This window comes from Mus caroli, chromosome 15 (assembly GCF_900094665.2).
Source record: "Mus caroli chromosome 15, CAROLI_EIJ_v1.1, whole genome shotgun sequence".
NCBI classification, from domain to species: Eukaryota; Metazoa; Chordata; class Mammalia; order Rodentia; family Muridae; genus Mus; species Mus caroli.
The window spans coordinates 42597197-42606278 of record NC_034584.1 but is presented as its reverse complement, the minus strand read 5'-3'; the positions used below and the strand labels follow the sequence as shown (position 1 = coordinate 42606278).

Below are 9082 nucleotides of genomic sequence, written 5' to 3'. Positions count from 1 at the left end.
ACACACACACTACTATTAAGTGAATTCTTACACTGGAATAAAACACACACAATATATATAATTTATTATTGTGTGTGTGTATATGTGTGTGTATATATATGTGTATATATATATATATATTATATATGTATATACATATGAGAAGCCATTCTGAGTCATTCAGCTTGGGAGGGAGTTTGGGCAAGAACAACTCAATAGGAGGAAAGAAGTCTCAAGAGCAGGCAAAAGTGTCAGAGATGTACCTGTTCCCACTATTAAGAGTTTCCCAAGTCCATCAAGCTAACAGCCATACAGTATGTGCAGAAGGCCTAGTGAAAATCTGTACATGTCCTTTGCTTACTTCTGCAGTCTCTGTGGTCTATCAGCTGCTAACTATGTGCTTCTTAGTGTTGACTGTGTGTTTTTTCAAGAACCATATCCTGTTCTGAATGAAACACATGTAAAATAGTCAGAGGTGGTTATGACTGTCAGGGCCTTGGGGATTAATAACATCACTCAATAAATAAATCAAAATAAAAAAGTAAAAATAGAATGAAACAATCAAAATAGAAAAAGAGAGGAAAAACACATACATCTATTCGATGTATTCACAGGCTGTGTCATAGTCTGTCTATGGCCACTAATATTATGTTCTCCTTTGACTTGTCACTCATTGATTCATATTTGGTAATTGCTACTTACCAAAATAAAGAATGAAGGTTTTCAATGTAAAATATAAAGCCAAATGCCTTGAGTATTCTATGGAGAGAGAAATTTAGAAAAAACTATACTTAGGAAATATTAGTAAGACCATTCTCTCTAAAGTCATTATTTACTATTTGTAATCACTTCATGCAAATAACAAGAACTGCCACTTATTACAAAAATTAAGATTTGTTTTTTAATCACCTACTTTTAGGTACGTATGTATATGTAGCATTCTTACTACTTATGTGGCATTCTTACTACCCTGCTTTAAGCTCTGGGTAGACCACACTACCAGTCCTACCCAGGTTCCATCGGATCCAAGGATGAAATACATGCATGCACACATGCATTTGCGCGTGCGCATGCACATGCCTCACATCCCCAAACTTATTTTTAATATGCTTTAGCTTAATGGCCAGGCTCTTCTAAGCCTTCATCAGTTATCACACACTTCTTTCACTCCCAGCTCAGGACCCTAAATTAGTTGGTGTCTAATCTGCCTGCTACTCCAGGCCAGAGTCAGGGAAGTGGCCAATGGCCACTCCACCCTAGACAAAACGGCAGGTGGTTCATTCTCCCTTTGAAGCATGGCGAATATTTTTCTTTCCCCTGTGTCTATTATCTTGTCAAGAGGAAAACTAGAAGTCCTGCCTATTCTGCACAGCTTATTAACTGCTAGCATCTTTATTGATCAATCAAGGACCAATTGGTGAAACAGTACTTCCAGTGTATAAATGCAGATTCCTGACCAGAACATCAGAACTACCCTTTACATATATATGCATGCAATTTTTTTTTATTTTATTATGTTATTTATTTCAGTTCCAAATGTTTCTCCCCTTCCTGGTTCCCCCTCCATGAGTTCTTCACTGCATCCACCTTCCCATTTGCTTATGAAAGTGTCCTCCCCCACCTACTCACCCACTCCCACCTCACCCCACCAGAATCCCCAATCCCTGGGACATCAAATTTCTACAGGAGAAAGTACATGCTTTTCCACAGAGGCTAGACAAGGCAGTCTTTTGTTACATATGTACCTGGGGCCACAAACCAGCCAATGTATGCCTTTTGGTTGGCAGCTTAACCTCTGGAAGCTCTGAGGGGTCTGGGTTAGTTGATACTGTTGTTCTTCCTATGAGGTTGCAATCTTCTTCAGTTCCTTTTGTCCTTCCCCTAACACTCCCATAGGGGTCCCCAAATCCAATGGTTGCTTTTAGGTATCTGTATCTGTCTTCATATGCCAAAGATAGAGCCCCTAAGAGTACAGCTATGTTAGGCTCCTGTCTGCAAGCACAACATGACATGAGTAATAGTCTCCAGTTTTGGTGCCTTCACATGTGATGAATCCCAATTTAGGCAGGTCTCTAGATGTTCTTTCCTCCAGTCTCTCCTCCATTTTGTCTCTGCATTTCCTGTAGCAGAAACAATTTTTTGGTCAAGAATTTTGAATAGATGTGGGTGGCACCATGTCTCAAATGGGGGCCATATCTATCTACTGGAGGTGGTCTCTTTTGGTTGCATATCTCCATTGTTTGGTCATTACACCTAAAGTCATCTCCATTGGATACTGGGAACATCTCACATCCCTGGTGTCTGGGACTTTCTAGAGGTTCCTTCCTGCCCTTGACCCTACACTGTTGCATATTTCTATTCATTCAATACTAGAAAAATAATCATAGTTTTGCCTGTAGGTTTATAGATTTAATGTCAGTACTCACAGAAGACAAAAGTGTCAGATATTCCTCCAGTTTTAGTTACATGTTTTATTGAGCCCCTTGATGTGGCCTTTGGGTATCAAGCTAAGGTCCTCTTGCAGTATAGCGTGAGCTTAGCCTGAGCTATCTCTACAGTCCAACATCAAGGTTTTTTTTTTATAACATGAAATTATTTTTCTACTTTTCAGTCTATATATTATAATAATTCTTTAATTACAACATCAATAACATAAATCACCACTGAAATATTATATTATATTATTATAATATTATTTTTATTAATATAAGTATATTTATAAAATATCTCATTTCAAGCAGAATCCAAGACCTTCTGAATACTGTGTTTTCATACCTACCTCTCCTTTTCCCATAAGACATATGTTTTTTTAGGCTTAACAGTAGGCTTAAATCAGGCTTGTATCAGACACTAAGGAGGATTAGATGGGAAGACAGCCATTGTGTTAAGGCTTTCCTAGGATATACAGTGAATTTGAGCTCAGCATGGGCTTACTATTGTGAGAATCTGTCTTAAAAATTAGGCTAGAAGAAAATCCCACTTACTTAGTTCAATAGATTGTATTATCCTCAATTTAACTTAAGCAGCAAATATAGTTTTACAAATTTTTGTTGTGTAGAATGTCCAGCAAAATCAAATTCCCATCTGTAGTATTAAAAATAAAGCAGTACTTTTAAACTCAGGAATAATATAATTTAAAATAACCTATTTGATTTATTAATAACAAATATGAAGCAAGTGCCTATTATGACTTTGCTAGGAATATGTAACTATTTTCAAGATCATGCTATTTAACTGCTACTAATAGGTAAGTGGAATGCACACAGACAAGTTATAAGAAAGAAATCCTAAATTTATTATAGTCTATTCTAGAAAGGGAGGAAAATTTAGAGTAAAGTCCTGAAAAACCTCCTTTTCCATCCTGGCTATTGACATATCATCTTGTCACATTTGCTCTTTGCTTTGATGGGAAAACGTGATGGCTTTTTCTCGAAGGTTAGGTGTTGACATTTAATGCAGCTCAAAACACATTGGCTGAGCACCTGTTCTACCCTCATGCTATAACCAAGTGATAAATTTCAAATGAAGGCCTAGCCTTTAGAAATGTATACTACAGTTGAGTACCCTAAATATTTGGTTGTGTTTATCATAACTAGACCTCTTTTCACTAAAATTACTCTATTTCTATCTAACTTAAGAGCTTTAAATGAGTGTTTGCCTGATAAGTTGTTGTTCTTTTACAGTGTCTGTGCACAAGATCTGGGACATATCCCTGTCATTGAAGTGCTTCCTTCACAAGTATGAGGGTGGGAATTTAAGTCATTAGCACCTACCTATCTACTAGGTTACTGTGGCAGGCCAGATCTAATTTAGATGCTTCAGGAGCAGAAACAAAGGATCATTCATGCAAATTGGTTAGCTAAACTCCGGAATTAATGAGTGATGGGTTCAGTATATAGAAACCCTACCCAAACATATATGTGTAGACAGTCATTAAGGAAGACACCAGAAATTCAAGTGCATGCATGTACTCTTACACCCAATTATCCACACATGTGCATACACACTAAGAAACATGTACGCGTTTGCGTACGTATGTACGCAAAATTTTTAAAAATTCTTCTGTGCCAACCATTTATACATAAAAAGTAATAATTTAAAAGATAAAAAGAACAATAAAATTTAGTAATTTTAAAATAGAAATCTGCAGAAAAGAAATTCACTTAATTTTTTAACATAATAAAAGAATAACATTACTATAGAAGGTCTTAATTTCAAACATAATAGAAAAATTATATTGTGTGTTTTCTTGACAAATAAACTATATCTCTTTTGGATAAATGCATATTCAATGGAAAAGTTCTGCCTAATTTTAATTAAGTTCAGGGTTAAATGGAGCAATTATTTATTAAGAACCAATGCTGTTCCATTAGAAGCTATAATCAGAATGAAAGGAATCTTGGAATGATCTTGCAGAGCAATGGAACCAACAGTGTATATTCCAATAGGAGAGCGAAAAACAGCATTCACTTAGCAAAGCATCACTTTGAAGAGAATTACCATATTTTCAGCACATTGTGGAGAATTTTTAGAGTATTTTTCACTTTTCATGTTGAATCTTTTTTAAAGTGTTGAAAGGAAATTGCAAGATAACAATTTCAAAGTGATCCTAAATCATGTGCCCCTTTGTCTCATTTCATTTTTTCTGTCAAATATTACATCACAGTTGCTAGGTCTGGAAGCTTCATGCATATGCAGAATTTTCAACTGCTACAAAATGAAAATTATTCTATCTCAAGCCAAAACTTCAAGTAATAAGTAGTATTGAATCTATAGACAAATACTTTTATTTATGTATAAATTGTTACATATGCTAAATGCGTTTTATTTTAAAGTTGTGAATGTATTTATATAGGATTGATAAGACATTTCCATTCAGAATTTCAGAATCACTTCTGAACAGTAATAGCAAACTTCAAAATGCTCTTTCTATTTCCACAAGCTTAAAATCAATTTATAGAGAAGTACCCTGTTATATTTTTAAAGATTTATTTAATCTTCAATACTACTCTTTAAAACTTGATAAGAACATTCTGTTTTTGACATGAGTTTGTATCACTGAAATGGTAGCATAATTATTATGTGTCATTATCTTATTTAATACATGATAGTCATATTTAATACATGGAAAACTCTCACAATATTTTTAGAGGGACAGAGAAAAATCAGAGTGTACTTTAGTTGTTAGAAGAACCTTACATACAGACTCCCAGGCTCTTCACTTGCTATTTTTAGGATATATGACACATGTGGGGAATTCAGGCTGGTTCTGAAATCAGAAAGGACAGGACATCAGTTAGAGACTTCTATATATTAGATGCTGCATATCACCTTGTTCTAAGTAGAAGATAATATTCCTGAATATTTTTAAATATTTCTGAATATATCTGAAAAAAGTTATTCTGAAAAAGTTGTACAGAGATTTAAAAGCATTAATTCAACTTACTCATCAAACTTTAGATTGCTAAAACAAATTTAAGAAAACATATTGCAAGAAAGAAGTGCTCCCAAAATCTACCAATGATGCACTGTTTTTCAGTCCCAATTTTACACAAGAACACCCTCCCTTTACACTTTGTGAGCTTTGGTTAAATTATGTGAGTAATAACTGAAAGATCCCACACATTTCTGCTTCTGGGAATTTGAGCATCCCAAATCCCTTACCACCCTAGTGAATGAACTTGATTCTTTCATCAATCAATGCAGTTAAGACACTTCAGGCCGAAATATTTCCCCAGTTTATAGTGGTAAGGATTCAACAGGGGACAAGTCAACCAAATGTAGGGGTATGTGAATTGGTACTGGGTGCTCTTTTACAAAATAGCTTGACAGATGTGCCAATCAGAAGGCACATTATGTCTACTGTAGAGCCAATTGGGATTGGTTCATCCATAGGGAAGTGAGAGGGGTTATATCTAAGGAGCTCAAATACTTAATACACTTAAATAAATTTGTGTGGGCAGACTCCCTCTCCTTTTCCTTTTTTCAGTTAATTTGGTGACAGGTCCTATAGAGGATTAAAAAGGTAACTACAGGAAGTTCTGACTACATATTGTTTTTTGTTCTAAGGATTGTGGCAAAATACACTATGAACACTGCGTTCTGTGGAAGAGGGATTTAGTTCTCAAAAGTGTAACCCCCCTCATGGCTTCATGAGGATTGGCCTGAGACCTAAAAATAAATTATCAAAACAGAAGTAACTTCTGAGACTGGTGGGAATGCTTTCAGATGGTATCAATCAACCAAAAAATTTTGAGGATCCAAAAATGCCTTTCCTGGTATTACTTCAAGATAAGTCTGTTAGTTTATTAAAACTTGGCCAAATTTAGTCATGAAAGGCAAGCATAACCAAAATTTATCATTTATGATTTTTTCAGATGTTGAAACTAAAACCCCCAAAAGTCATGAAACCCATATTTTATCTCCTCCCCATGTTTCAGGGCATGCAGTGGAAGGTGATATTTCAGATTTGTGATTTTTCCTCTACTGTACTTCTATTTGAAAGGAAAATGATATTGTCAACATCATGAGATATATAAAATGCTGTAATATGATTTAACACGATGAACTCCAGACAGTCATGATTTTTCATATCTCCAGAGGTATGTATCTCAAAACTACCTCAGGTTCTACTTCAGTTTTACAAGTCACTTCTTCACCCTGTATCATACATGTATTTTAATATTAGTAGTTACCTTAATCAATATTGAAATCTGCTTTATATTTTTGTTTGAACTTAAGAACTGTGATCAATGACTTAAATTTTAATAGTGTAGACTAGAAGATAATTAAATAGCCATGGAATACGTATCTAGATTCACACACATGGCTATAAAAATACTCAAGTCTATGAAACTACAGAAAAGGCTATATAAAGTGACAGATATGATTGATCTAGTGTTCTAAAAGTTATTTTAAGCTTTTCATTTAAAATAGACTTAGAAATTTCTAAAACTGCCTTCCAGGCTTGTTTTCTCTAACTTTAAGGAAGTGTAAGACATGTAGACAAACACTTACATGATTTGAAGACCCTTGTGAACAATGCTGAGGCAGTGCAGTGTTGTGAAACCCAGAAAAAGTATGCTGTTACAGACTGATGACATTTAAATGATCATTAGGAGTAAGTAGCAATTTGTCAAGCTCTTGGGTCAGGAACAACAACACAAATGGCAGAGAGAAGATAAAAAAGATTAAGAAAAACAAAACAAGCAAACAGGAGAATAAATTGCAAGCGTTAAGAAAAGAAGAGAGACATAAAAATGGGTGAAAAGAATTATGGGATGGTACATGATAAACATATGAACTGAAAAGTAGAAACACACACATACCTGGGGTGGGAAATGATGTACAACAGGAGAAACCTAAGCACATAGAAAATAGTGAGATGTAGTGTTTTTAAATAAAACTACTTTATGGCAATTGCTAACAATATAATATTCTTAGGCTTCAATGTTAGCTGATAACAGTACTTCCAAATTTTTACATTTAAAGTTGAGCAAACCCTCCTTGAAGATAATTATTCTAACCTTTCTTTTAGAAACCTTATGTGTTCTAAGCTCAACTGACAGTACTGTGTCACTTAAAAAGAAAAGTAAAAGGATAGCAAAATTAAGTGATTACCACCTGTGTAGAAGCAGCACTCTGACATCTCAAGGCCATGGTGAGTCCTGTGGGAGAAAATTCTACTATCTCCTTTCCCAATTGCTTTCTCCAACATCAGGCCTAAACGCCGTATGCTCTATTATACAGAAGAATTCAAGGTTTCACCCACGCAATCCACTGTTAGAAAAAAGGTTCTCAAAGTCCCCTAGCACTGTCTTCCTTAGTGAGTCTGAGGTTGGCTGTATAGAGATTGAAGAAGAAAGAGCCAATCCAAAACTAAAGTCATGCTGTTCTTCTCAATCACCTCTTTTCACACTTCTTCCCACCCAGTTAAGGGCTCTCAGTTCTTAGGACCAAAATTTCTGGTAATGTTGGGCCTTGATTCTATACCCTTTCACAAATTATATGAGCTTTCCATAAAATTTGAAATAAGAAAGCAACCTTGTTCTCTAGCTTCTCTACTATTAATGCTATTCGCAAATTATACCAGAAAGAACCATGTAATTATTTAAATAATCTTTCTTTGTTCCTGGCCTTGAGAGCAACCATACTCTATCCAACAAATCAGTTCAGATCTTTACTTGATGTAAATCAGCCTGCTCTGCTGCACATACTGTACTGGCTTAACACTTAAGTGAGCATGTAATTACAATAAGCTTGCAAGGCCCTCTAAGTTCCATTCAATTGTCTCTATAAATATCATCTCCAACAATTGCTATGCTTGCAACTCTTCTACAGACAGTCCTTTGGAATCTTTTCACACACTACACCTCAGGTAACTATATAGCTCACAACTTTATCTTCTTTAGAGCTATGGCTATTGAAAGATTTTTTCAGACCATTAGGATGACTCATAACAGTAGCAATTGCATTGTGTGTGTAACTAAATTCTGTCTAATTGGAGTCAAAGCCCTCAATTTAAAGTAACTCATGCCTGGTGCTATAATCTAACCAAGACCCATGACAGGCAAGGTCATCAGCTCTGGAGGAGAACCTATGTTTGTTGTAATAAAATTATACACTTCAAATTATCTCCTAAATACACACTCCTGAAATTACAGAGAAAAACAACTCTCACACCTCACAAATGATGCTTCTTCCATTAAATAAGGGTAAAGAGATATACAACTTGTCAAAATGAAGAGAAGAAATTGAATATGGAGTTCTCAGTCTGAAACAAGCTCTTTCTAACCCTTGCAGTTAATGCTCAGACAGCTTACCAAAGTGGCAGATTGATTATAGCAGCCTAAGGACTGGCTATGTAAGATGTAGAAATATGAATACTACTAATAAAAACTAATATACCTACCTATATTCAAATTTATGAAGACACATGATCCTTAATTACAAACAATAACAGAAAAATAGAAATATATTATTCTTTTTTTTTTAATTTTTAATATTTTTTATTACATATTTTCCTCAATTACATTTCCAATGCTATCCCAAAAGTCACCCATAGCGCCAACCACTTCCCTACCCACCCATTCCCATTCTTTTG

At 35.0% G+C, this 9082-nt stretch overlaps 1 protein-coding gene across 6 annotated transcripts in view; it reads left to right on the top strand.

Annotated features, from left to right (window-relative positions):
* Positions 1-9082, top strand: part of Csmd3 (CUB and Sushi multiple domains 3) — a 1196994-nt gene that overhangs the window by 377025 nt on the left and 810887 nt on the right. Inside the window, exon 1 of one of the 6 annotated variants that reach the window (XM_029469823.1) lies at positions 6533-6581. The exons of the other annotated variants lie outside the window; for them this stretch is intronic. The gene's annotated coding sequence lies outside the window, so the exon portion shown is untranslated. Of the gene's footprint in view, positions 1-6532; positions 6582-9082 lie in introns of those variants that run through there. 6 annotated transcript variants of the gene reach the window in all.